A 13,405-nucleotide genomic window follows, 5' to 3' on the forward strand; every position below is an offset into this window, starting at 1 on the left:
GTTTCATTGACTCTACCTCTTTCCCCAAAATGAAACACATGGAGAGTGTGAATCTGAGTTTTTAAACACATTCATGCATTCAAACCTAGAAAATCAGTGCATAACTTCATTTCAGCTTATCTAGAATCTTACAAATTCTTACTAATGTTCTAGGTTTGAGCACCAGAGGTATTTGATTTCCCAAGAATTAGAAGCTGTTCCTAGGATGATGTGGGGTCCTAACCTTACATTGTAAATAGCAGTTAGAAGAGAGCGTGCCATGATTTCCTAAACGAGACTGCAGCCAACATCCAGATCTGAGAGTGAGGTTATCTGTTTAAGCATGAAGAGGATTTCTCCAATATCGTAACGTACCTTACACAAACAAAACTTATGAATTCCTGGAGGCAACTATTGAACATTTGCTTGCAACACATGATTTGGAATACTTTGCTTTCCATTTACTATAGGCGAGACTAACCAAGCCCAGCCATCAAATATGGTGTGGTTACTGCATACTGGGCTACAAGATTTTTCGAGCTATAAGACATGTCTAATTACAACGACCAAGTCAGAGCTTCTGTTTGATTCAGATAAACTACCTTGAACTTCAATCTTGCTATGGGTGACTGGGCTTCAATCTGACTATATCTAAGTGAAGCTGCACTGAAATCCCCTTGTAAGCATATAAAAAATTTCACACACATGGATTTCTTCTGAGGACTGTGCCTCTGAATATTATAAATCCATACCCTTCCATTACTGCAAGGACAAAACTGGATCTAAAATAATTTTATTCCTTCTTTTTTAACCATTTTTTATCTTAACTCTTTATTTGTGAACTGAGCAGTACACTCCAGACAAAAATATATACCCACTTATTTGACAACCACAGCCTGCAAAAACCAACAAACAAGGGCATGAACTTCATCAACCAATCTATCTCATTAACTATCGTAACTCCCATCAACATAAAAAAATAAGGAATCATGTGGTAGGGATGCCATGTTACATAAAATTTTACTCAGGAGAATATTTTTAAAATGGCATCCGAGTTTGCATGTAAAATTCTGTAATTGCTGCAGGAAAAAAGGGCACAAACACTTCCTGACAGTTGTGCTGTTTTAACTCATACTCCTTTTTTTCTTGGATTCCTGTAGTGCCAACTCAGAAAATTTGAAACAAGAGCATTACACTAAAAAAAAGTCTCCCTATCAATCACTAGGTAGTCAATTATGAATATTTCCTATTTAACTGCATTGGAAGTAGTATTTAATATTTTATTATTTTTAAAGAAATAAAGCCACAGAACCTTTGTATGGAGTATGTAGAATAACCAGTTCCTCTTCTATGCCGTTTAAAATAAATTTTGACCTCTTTTACGCTGTTCCTTTTAAAGGTAGGGAGCTGGTAAAATAACAAATAGGGAAGCATAAACGACATCAGCTCCCTGTTGCAAGCAACAAAATTCTGAATTGAATATACGAAGAAGTATGATTTCCTGAGTAAAGAGCATATACCCACAACAGGAGCTGAAGTTAGAAATAAGCTTTCATTGACCCTTATGTTTCTTTCTGGGTTTGGAGGTTTCAGTATGAGAAGATAAACATTTCTTGAAATTGTAAACTGCTTTGGGAATCTGTTTCCAGAAACAGCCCACTAACTATTCTATTTCTCCACTGAAAAACCAGTTCTACTTATTAGTGAAAGATAAACACAAATCTCCCTTACTGAACAAAAATCATGTATTTTGAAAACATAATTCTAGAAAGATAGTTCTCCTTTTAACCATATTACAGAAAAGTGAGCTGCTCCATGGACTGAAAACATACTGAAAATATTCTGTTATTTTGCTTGGAGAACCTGCCCCACAAAATCCATTCTTCTTATCTGTCATGACTAAATTCAAAAGAATAGTATGTGAGATCGTAGCCATGCTCTGTAATGCCAGTAAGATGTTTACATCCTTATTTTCAGCTATTACTAACTGAAGGACTACACAAAAGACTAAGGAAACATGGAAGCAAGGTGAAAGAAAATGCTACCAAATCAGAATAGTCACAAATGCTTTTTTTTTTCTTCTTCCTTCTTTGAGAGTCTTTTCCAATTTCTAAGCAATTCCTAGGATACTAGCCCACCTTTTCCTATATTCTTTCTGAGTTCATTAAATGGAAGATTTAAATTTGTAGCTTTATTAGTTCTATAAGAACTATGAGAATAGTTTATTAGTAATAAAATTGACATTTTTAGAATCCTGTGAAGAATCTCAAAGTGCTTGAGAGATATGCCAGAAATAATCCTCACAGTCCTGAACAGGAAGTTCTTCAACCATTTTGGAACTGAAATATTCTAAATATCACACACTATTTCAAAATAAACAATGAAAAATAAAATATACAGTATATTAAAATTAAAATACACACACACTGGAGGAGAATAGATGGCATGTGAGTCAACACACTTAATTCTTGTTTTCACCTCTTGTCCAGCCAACTCCTCCATATCAAATTTTCTATTTTGATGCTCTCCAAAGCCTTCCTCAAACAACACGCGAACTCTTCAACTTGTTCCTCCACCACCTCCTCCTCACCAGGTCTCTAATTCAATTCCAGTGAGCAGAGAGTCATTTGCTCGATCGGATTTCGTCCTCCATCATTTTTTATCCAATCTGTCTGTTGCTATGTTCCAAATCTACCACCACTGTTTTCTTTCAACATAACCCACTATCCCTCCACTACCCTTATTGCTTGACCTTTCGGGTCTTTATCACCCATCAGTATTGAAGTTTCTCTGCTTTTCAGTCATCTCCTCCCAGAAGCCTTCTCCCACCCTTTCAACGAGATGAGTGATTGTTTTCATGCCTCATACTCGCTGTGTGCTCGGCTCTTCTGCCGCCCCCTCCAAATGCAAGGTCACCCTTAGCATCTCCTGGACATGGCTTGTACCCCACATCCACTTCCTCTGCTTGTACTCTGGTGCTGCATGAACATGCCTGGCAGGGATCCTCATGTTAGGCTCAATTCTTCCACTATAAACTTTTTTTTTTCCCTTCCTCCAGCTCCACTACCCCAGGAGCTCTGCTCAGGAGATGGACACAGCTTAAGTTCAATAGGGCTAAAAGAGCCAAAACTGAACAGAAGTAATATGCAGACTGCAGTGGTGGCCAATACAACATTATCTGCATTAAAGTTTTTTTTAAATTCTGGTCCACAGACTACTGATCACCTGAAAGATTTTTAAAGATAGCTTGTGAAACAACCACAAAGATGCTTTCAATCTGCATATGCATAATGGCAGGGAAACAGTTATTTTTATTTACCTCATTCTATATTTAAGATTTAAACTTATTTTCTTGGGCTATAAACCAGGCATTAATGCATTAAAAAAAGAAAATATCCTTTATTCCTCCCCATCCCCGCCGCCAACAAAACAAAGTAACAGTCCTTTCAACTTTTTCCTCAAATTGTAGGTACTGTGGTAGTGTGTCTTATACTCAATGGAAGTTTAGATCAGCATTTCTCAACCTTTCAAAACTCAGTGTAGATATCAACACTTATTTATGGAAGACCTATATATCTTCTGAAAGATTATCCATTCATCTACTTATTGACTATCCCTGCCCTGCTTAGACCGAAGATCTAAGAGGATTACAGAACTTGGTGGCAAGGCTGAAGGCTTGTTAACTTAATAAGGCTGTGGATTTAAAACTGTGTTAAATTAAACAGGTTTTGAAAATGGCTTAACTCTGCTAGTGTGGATAAGATTTAAGAGTCTCCTCTCAGATCTGTATCTATCTCATGAAAAAGAAGACCATGTGAGATAGTAAGGCACTGGCATACACGAACAGGTGAAGGTCTACAAGACATTGATTTTTCTTTTAGCAAGCTCTCAGCTTCAGAATAAAAGCTTCATCTTTACTCAGAGGCACACTACCACAGCACACTGAATTCATCTTTACTGGATTTGTTTAAAATAAGCTTCTAGAACAGCTATGCCCTATATATGCCAACTCAGATCGTCATCTGATTATCTTTGAATACTTTTCATCTTAACACTTTTTAATCAGTCAGAAGTGCCTCATTCTTCCCCAATTTTTGTATATAAATAAAATGCAGACTATAACCTAAAGAATTAAGATAGCATGGTAATAAAGAATAATCAAAGAGACTTGCTTCAAATTATGCAGTATTGATCTTCTCACTCCTCTGTGCAAGTAAGACTACATTCCTTTTCTTGAGTTCAGCAGCCTGAACATCCGGTAGGAGTGACTACTTTTGTCTTTAACCAGGGTTTTTCAAAAGCTTGTCTTGTAAAATTGTGGTTCACACAAGATAAAACAGTGCTTCAGTTCTTTAAAAAGCTTTTAATGTACATGTATATTTTGAAAGTTTAGGTGCTGAGAAGAGGAAGTCAAGAGAGGTCATACGCACATCCTTCCTTTATAAAAAGGAGGGCAGAGTTATCTCACGTTACTGCAACTCTGATGCCATGAAACAAAATCAGTTTTATTAACAAGGGAACACTAAAGACTGAGGAGTGCTTCAGGTTATGAAGTCCAACAGGACACTCTCTGATGCCTGGCTTATCTTCTGTGCAGCACTTCTTCACTTCAGAGAGGAAGAAAATGATATCTGTATTAATTTTTAAGCAACACTGAAATGCTTACCTTTGATCAAAATGCATTTATGATTAATATCATACTTCCCAGCTAGAAACTGTAAAATTATACTTTGCACATTTACAGAAAATAGAAACAGTCTATATTCAACTCTGAAGAATCATGCCAACTTGAAAGATAGAAAGAACAGTTAAGCACTAGACCAGACCTTTTAGTTCAATTTAAAAAAAAAAAAACAAAAAACCCCACAAATTTATACCGTATTTTAAAAATTATATGCAGAAGGCTGAGCATATCAGCACCATTTCAAATAAAATTACTGCGCGAGAGAGACAGCGCACATACATGCGCACAAGAGACTTGTTCTCATTTTTAGATCAGACACATTCTTGCAGGTTCTATTTTTTTTTATACTTGAGAGTTTAAGTGCTTATACTATAGGTGATGGTGGTGGGGAATTAATCAAGGGCCAAATAAGATAGGAGCAAAGACCTAGACAAGAAATTAAATTACTTAAAATTCTGAAGTGTTCATACTCTTACACTACAAAAACTTAACTTTGGATAACAAATCACACGCTTGAGTACCACAAGTGTCAAATGAGCGTCACAGTCCTAAGCTTCTAAGGGTACAGGGATAAATGATTTCCGTGGTGGATTGCTCATATGTGCCACAGTTAATTTTCATGTACCTAGGAGGCTCAGATTCTGAGACACTTTGGCAACAGTGTCTGTAAATGAAATGTGAAGAATTAAGTTTGACTTCTGTGTTTCATTTTCCCCTCAACTGGAGAATCCAAACCTGTACGTTTCCAGGAAACATTGAATGACATTTTAAAGATATGCATATAAGCATCACATGTCAAATAATTCCAAATACTGGACTCGGTTTCTCTCTTTGGAGTGACTGTCCTTATCTCCAGAGCATCTTCCTGAGTCCCAACAATTTCCTGACTTTAAGAGCATGCAGAAGAGAAAACAGACTTAACTGTTTGCCTCTGTGCTGACCAAGACAAGCTAGGGGCTTTGTGTCCAAACTGCACGGCAGCCCTGGCAATATCTATGGGACGAGAAGATATGAAAGCAGTTATTCAGACGCTCTCAGTGCAGCAAGGCTCTAACTAGGACTAGCCCCGCTGTTTAGTCTGATGATCAGAGGACAGTGCTGCCATCTGCCCCTCTATACTCAGGAAAGATAAGTGCAGAAAAGAGCACTTGGATAGGCAATTCTCCCACCTCAGGGCTGCTCACTTCCTAAAACTAATCCAGCTCACCTCAAAGCAGCCATCCTTCATCCAAAACACCCTGCTCTCTGAAAAGATTCTGACTTGGTGATGTGAAAAGAAATGCTAAGAAACTGATCTAGTGCACCTGACCCAAGAATTCACTGCTTATTTTCTGAGATGAGCTTTTGTCTACTAACAAAGACGCACCTGACAGGAACTGAGACATAACAGATGCACACTTTTCCTTCATGCACGAAGTAACAAGGTGTATGTATGAACAGGGCTGACCAGGTGATATTTCATCTTTAATTACTGAGACACATTCTTGCCCACACTAGGATGTGCAATGATTTAAAGGAGAAGAAAAAAAAAAAAAAAAAAAAAGGAAACTCTTACACCAAAGGAGGCTAAGCAATACCGTAATATTAACCTACACTTTATGCTCTTAATTCATTTAGCAGATTTAGTCATAAATACCACAAGAGTGTCTGTAGTCCAGATACTTCAACAGAACATTTTCTTTCTTATTACTTTATGTTCCCTATGTTTGACACAGTCAAGGACAAATTGGACACAAGAGGGAAGAAAAATATATGTTTTCTTTTTCTTGGAAGTACTACACTAAGATCAGAAGCGAGAGAACGTTTGAATAAAGGACAGTGATGGAGCCAAAGAAAAGACCAAGGAAGGTGCTAAGCATATCACAAGGAGAAGGCCAAATACACTGCAAGGGGAAGCCCACCAAAAGACAGACAAACAACTGAACATAACAAGTTTCCAGTTTTATTATCACAGCTGCAGCTTCAGGCTTGCTGTTTTCCACAGTTCCTATCTATGCACTAAACATAGGGGTAAGAAGAGGAAGTACCATGTGAAAAAACATTTCACTCAGGTAAAGGAGAGAAGAGGAGAGGAGAAGGATTTCAAGCTGACCCCATCCCAATCAGCCCCTTCAGCTCTTCCTACCATACAGGATGTCTATTAAGCCACCAAACAAGAGGTACCCCTTGCAGAAAGCCAGGCACTATGCATACAGAAACACAGCAATAGCACTACCGACTGACTTTTCTAACCAGACCCTGGACCACCTATGTAAAGCAATTTTATGGGTATCTGATTTCTGTGGTAATAAGACAAAAATTCAAAGATTTTAATTCTCCTAAAAAACAAACAAACAAAAACAAACCCCCAACCTGCTCCCCTTCACAAGCCCATTAAAAGTAAGGGCTTTAGACTTCCTTTTTGTGCAGAAGTTTAAATTTTCTGAGCGATCAAAGCTTTTTGAGTAGAGCTATAAACTGTAACTCACCGGACAAAATAAAGTGGAGAAAAAAAGACACCATTTTATTTCAGGTAGGTGGTTTTAAACAAATCTACAGAAATGGAGGAATATTACTTTGGAAAGTGAAGGGAAATAAAGACAGCCCCCTCTTTCACCTGAAAACAAAGGAATCATACAACAGTATCTTCCACTAATACACAAAAAAAACGTGTTTCAGAAACAAAATAAAAAGGGATTTAAGTATCACACTTAAATACTGTGGATTTGTTTTTTAGTTTATAAATCAACTTACTTCAAAACCTAATTATTTTCTAAATAAAGGGATTACACTAGTTTTGCAGCTATTTTATCAAGCAGATCAATGTTAGCTGGCAGGTTAAAGATTGCTATCATGGTTCAAAGTATGGAATTAAATATTTCTGTACTACCAACAGCATTCACATTAGATACTCTCTTTTTATTCTTTTCAAAACACACTCAAATCTACACACCAATGTGCCAGTCAGATGCAGATTACTTACTCTAGCTGAAGAACGGAACACCAGCTTCCGCAGATTTTTTCACTGTCTGGCTTTTCCTCACTGAGGTACTTATGTGATTCCCTATTAAACATCCAAACAAAACGAAGTCCGTTTAACAATGTAACACCAGGCACTGGACCATCTTTGGTACAGGAAATGGATTATGAACAGCTCTCCAGTAATGTGGAAGTCAATGATTTAAAGAGTGAACAGCAGTATCTACTGACCTCAACTGAGACTGTAGACCCATTGTAAAACACCCTATAGATACATCCAAAATAAAAAGTCAATCTCTGCTCTAGAGAGTATACAGTTTAAATAGCAAGTCAAACAAAGGAAGTACTATCAGTCATATCTGCAGATGGGAAACAGAGGCACAAAGAGCTTTGAATGGCTCTGTGCAAGGTTATAAAGGATGTCTGTGGCAGAGCCAGGAACTGAGCCCGGAAGCTCTCAATCCTAGCCCCTTTGGATACGGAGACAATTCTTCCTTTTGCTTATCCTCCGTCTCTTTACTTAATTACTTATCTCTGAGAGGAAACATATTAACAACATGAGAGACAGTCTATTTTCCTTTTATATTTATAATCTCCATTACATTTTCTCTAGGTTAACATAGCATACAGAAGTGTTACAGAGAAGTAATTAAAATTGTACAAGCAATTGTAAATGTAAAAGCACAATCTGGTATTTCAGAAAGCATTAGAGGAAACAAAAGCACACATACATGATTTAGAGAGACTTCCCAAAATGTTTTCTGATGATCACTCTGGAATATGAATAGCCACCTATCTCCACATTCACAAACTAAGGTATTTCACGTCAAAGTTGCACCTCTACACTCCTTACATTTTTATACGATGGAATACATACAGGAATGCATAATTAAAACTACACAGACAACAATAAGATACGCTTTTGTTTTTTTTTTTTAATAGGAGGGAAAGCAGGTTTTGTACAAATCTGTACACAAACATCAAAAATGAGGTATCATCACATAATGATTCTCCAGCCTACCATCACAAATACCAATCATGAAACTAACTGCATTAGCCACTGTTTCTTGCATATCTCTACAACCACTTTTTCCCCCACAGTGGCATACTTTACAATCTGATCTATTATCACAACGTGAGCCTCTTCTAAGGGTACCTGACCACCAGGTGTTTACTGACATGATATTTCTGTGTACTGTTTTATTCTGATAACTCTTGTTCAGAGACGATTTAAACATCTGTTCCAATCTACACCTGCTGCCATTCTTGGCAATCCCCAAATTTATTGTCAATCCTGTAATAAAGTTACTGATATACGAATGCAGATTTTCAGTCCCGTTGCTGTTTTCTAATCTAGGAAGTTTCCCTTGACAACTAAGTTCTGCCAGGATCTCAGTAGGCCAACAAGTGCCATGGCTACAACAGTAGCACTTGTTTCAGCTCCTGTCAGGTTTTTGAATCCTGCTAAGTAGTCAAACTGTGCAAACTGCCACCCTGAGCTCTCTTCTCCAGGGTGGTTAGGATAAAAGAAAACCGATTGCTAGCATCATGCATTGAGTCCAACAGACAGAGGAGCCTGACCTGCTTAAGTCCTCACAGATGAGAAGGTGGCCCGTCATCCCTACTGCCCCAAGTTGTGTGCTGAGTTGAAACACCACAGCGGGGGGGAAAGAACCTGGCTCCATTTATTTCCCTTCTTGGCATTAAAGCTGCTTCAGCAGTTCCCAGGCAAGCCTAGTAGATCACAAATGACCACTGCTGCAGCAGTATGGATGTGGAAATTTAAAATTTTACTGTTGCTTTCCTGTGATACACAAGCATGAGAATGGATCTGTGGGTTTACACTACAATGCAACACAGCTGAGCATTAGCAGAAACTCACAGACCCACCTCCAGTTTGAGGGTTTTTCTTTCCGCTTCGGTTTAAAAGAATTTATCACAAACATCTCGGATGTTGGCGGTTCTCAATAAAAAAAACAAAGTTTTAGGAATGCAGAGCAAGAATTTATTGATGCAGCTAGAAGGCCCCCTTTAAACACCTAAATGAGCATCTTCTCATAGCCTGTAATGTTCCTTTACCCTCTCATTTCAAGAAGACTTCAGCACAAGTGATATCACTAGAGGTCTCTATCCGCTTTCCAGAATAAAAACAAGAAAAAAGGGAAAAGCTTTAGGACTTACCCATTGTCTGTACTGTAACATTTCTTGATAAGATGTCCCACTGACATACAGTATAATACACTCAAATTACACCATCAATACTTAGCATAAGCATCAACTCTATTAGGCATGGCCAACTTTCGTGCTATTCATGCTTTTCTTTTGAAAAGGAAGATCATCTGAATCCTTTGCTTATCTCTTCCTGCCTACACGTGGTCCAGAGAACAGCTGAAAACATAATTAAAAAATATTTTCAACAGTGATGAGATTTCAGACTATCTAGACAACTCCACTCTAGGTTCTGCTGAGAAGACAGCCCTAACTTCAGAAACTTGGACTATAAAGAAACTAACAGGAGAATTGGTATGTCTTAGGCACATACAAATTCAAGGGAAAAGTTAAATGTGTATCACCTTAAGTCTGTCCTCTAGTAGAGAAACCAGAACAGCTCTCCAACATCTATCAACTTAAGCACACAGCTACATTTAAGACTCCTGCAGTAAGCACATCCTTGTAAAACTACTATAAGAAACTTAAGATAATACCTGCTCAAAATATTTTGTGAAAATGACAAGATGAATAACATGAGCATAAGTTTGAAAGTAAGTACCCTACAATTTTCATATGCTCTTTTGAAGCAAACAAGGCTCATGTGATCATGCAGTCCCTCAACAGCCCCTCAGTAACTTGTTCCTCCTGACCAGTCCCAAGCAGATTTGGCAGCAGGCTGCGGTTCGTAAAGCTCTTCCAAGCTGTCAACCTAGCTGAAGGTTTTCACTTAAAAACAAAAACAAAACCACAAAACCCAACAAAACAGAAAAGCCTTAAATTAGCATCCATACCAGAGAGGAAGCTGCAGCATGAACGTAACTACTATTTGTTCTCCCAGGCAAGCTGGCTGCTTAGAACAGAAGAGCTGGGCAGCCAGCAAACAGTTTTCTATCAGGTACAGCAGTATGCTGCCTTTGTCCAACTGGTACCCGCGGAAAGGCGCAGAAGGCTTTATGCGTCAAATAGCAGGGAATAGAAAGAGGTTAAGAACTTGCAGGGAGAAATTGCAGCTGTTACAGGAGTGAAATATTACAGAGGTTACAGAAAGAAACAGGGTTATTGCAGTGGGGGAGATACAAGGCACAAGATTTGTTAATCCCCACCACCCACCCAGCTTCATTAGTTTTAAGACTCAAGGAACCATTTGTTTGTTTATTGCCATGTGTCACCACATACATACAGAGAATGCAATATACATAGTACTGTGCAATAACAGGGCTGGCAGCTCCACAGTCATTGATACAGTTCAGGAAATCATGCTGCAGTACATGCTGTATTAACCTTTTCTGAAAATTATGGCATGCTCTGAAAGGGCATTTATGAGCTTAGTATTACTTCAGGGTATAAGCAGAATGTTTATGACTTGACAGCCTTCATCCACGTTCACTTCATTTAACATAACAGCAACTTTCATTTACTAGCTCCCCTTCAGCAAAATTAGTTCAGGAAATCTGACTCTGCCACTCATCTAGAAACAGATTTTCCTCTCTAATTCCCAGAGAGGAACTGTATTTGCTACCATCTTTATGTTACAGTTAGCAAAACTAAATCGGGCATTTGCTTCAACCCTGTCCATTAAATTGGCATTTTGCTTTCTGGACTTTTTAAAAAAACAAACAAACAAACAAAAAAACCCCCCAAACCAAAAAACTCCCACTTTTCATACAGAAAAAGGAAAAGTTCTTCTTATCTTCCCCTTCTTATCCCTCAGAGTCGGCTCGGGTTCTTAATAGTACTGCCTTCCTAGTAAAAAAGGCTCTGGACAAAGTGGACAAAAGATGAGAAGATGACCTTTCCCTGTCTCCCAAAGGAAAGAAGACACAAGAACGCCTGTGAAACCCCAGAAACAAAGATGTATTCAGACTTACTGTAAAATGTTGAAATCTATCACTAATATACACTGAGTATCAGTTAATTGCATGAGGAATGCACATGGTTACAATTTTAATGGCACACAGTACGGCATAACTAATAAATTGAAGCAACATTCCACATGTTATCACTTTCTACTCTGCACAACATCTGGAATTGCAAATGTTGCACAACAGGGTATTATAGAACATTTTAAAAAGAGAGAATATTCCATATTCAAGTTTTTTTTTCTAATAGGGCTTTAAGAAACTCTGAAGCACAGTCATTCACATATGCAGTACACTGCTGCACCGGAAGCTTTTTTGGAGGAGAAGCAGTCTCTGAAAATACGCAGTTATTTACAAAGGTTGACAAGAAAATATATAAACAAGTTATATGGGTATTTTGCTTTGTTTTAAGTTGAAAAGCTTTTGCAAATGCAAGGTATCATGGTAAACACCTTAAGGTTCTGGAGACCACCAGACTGGTTTTGATACTGCTGAAGCTTCTTTGCAGTATTTTTTTTTTTTTTAAGGTCTACCTTCTGAAAGAAAAAAAAAAAAACAAACAACAAAAAACACCAAAACAAACCACAACACATCATCTTCTCTCCTCCCTTACCAATTAATCTATATACAGAACAAAACTAATTAACAGGAAGTGGCATGATAATTATTATTTTTATATTCTAAAGTAAAGAACCTCATGGGAGTCTCTACCAAGCAGGAAAAAAAAAAAAAAAATCTAATGGAAGAACACCTGTGTTTTAAATCCCCTTGCAATCTTAAAAGGTATATCTAAGATGTTTTAGATAAATTCCAATCAGCTAAGTACAGCTGAGGACAAATCAGTGTAAGGCTTCCTTCATCAGGGAAGGAAAATAAATCATTCAGCTATACTTTAAAATAAAGACTAGTCCTGCCAAATACACATTTAAGCCCTCTCCTTGGATCTCCTTGAGACATTCCTTAAAAATAAAATAGACTTCACAACAAGGAAACCACCTAAACCATTCAGAAACTCCACTTCGAACACAGAACTCTGAATACGGAAGCATCACTAAGTGGGCAGCAAGACCTTTCAGAGAAGCTGTTCTGCCTTGTCGTTAGAAAAAACAGAGCAAGGTCAGACATCTCATAAAACTATATTTCCCGATACAGGCTCTAGAATGGATAGTCGTAAATAAGACTACTGAGTCTTGATTATAAAGGTATGACAGAGTCTACAAGTTGCATAGATCCTGGGAAGGAACAGGAGTACAGGCAATGTCTTCCCATCACAGTACACAGATTTTCCGCATCACTTGGAAAAAATACTTTGGGGAAAAACTAATTAAAGAAGGGGTGAGGACTGACAGTACAAATAACTTATCAGACCACAGTAATTCAAAGATTTCTTTTTAAAGGAAGAGAAGTAAAAATGTAGCTCCTTAGAAGCCAAAGGCAAAACCTTCATTGACTTCAACAAGAACATAACTTCCCTGCTCATGTTTAACATTCATTGTATCTAACTCAAAGGAAATTTACTGATAGCCAGAATCATTACAGAAAGCGCAAGAGCCAAAATAAAATCTCTAATCTTGCAGTTGACAAACCAAGAACCATTTCAAGTGCTCTTCACAAGATGTTTATCCTTAACAATTACTTAAGCTTTCCACATAAATTATCTTGTTCTTCCTTTTTAATACGACAGTTAAGGTATTGAGATGCTTTTCTGCTCCTT

At 37.7% G+C, this 13,405-nt stretch overlaps 1 protein-coding gene across 2 annotated transcripts in view; it reads right to left on the reverse strand.

The window, feature by feature from the left end:
• The window catches only part of SH3RF1 (SH3 domain containing ring finger 1), a 91,048-nt gene that overhangs the window by 75,226 nt on the left and 2,417 nt on the right, over positions 1-13,405 (reverse strand). The gene's annotated exons all lie outside the window — the stretch shown is intronic.

The sequence above is a fragment of the Harpia harpyja genome, chromosome 2 (genome assembly GCF_026419915.1).
Source record: "Harpia harpyja isolate bHarHar1 chromosome 2, bHarHar1 primary haplotype, whole genome shotgun sequence".
Classification (NCBI taxonomy): domain Eukaryota; kingdom Metazoa; phylum Chordata; class Aves; order Accipitriformes; family Accipitridae; genus Harpia; species Harpia harpyja.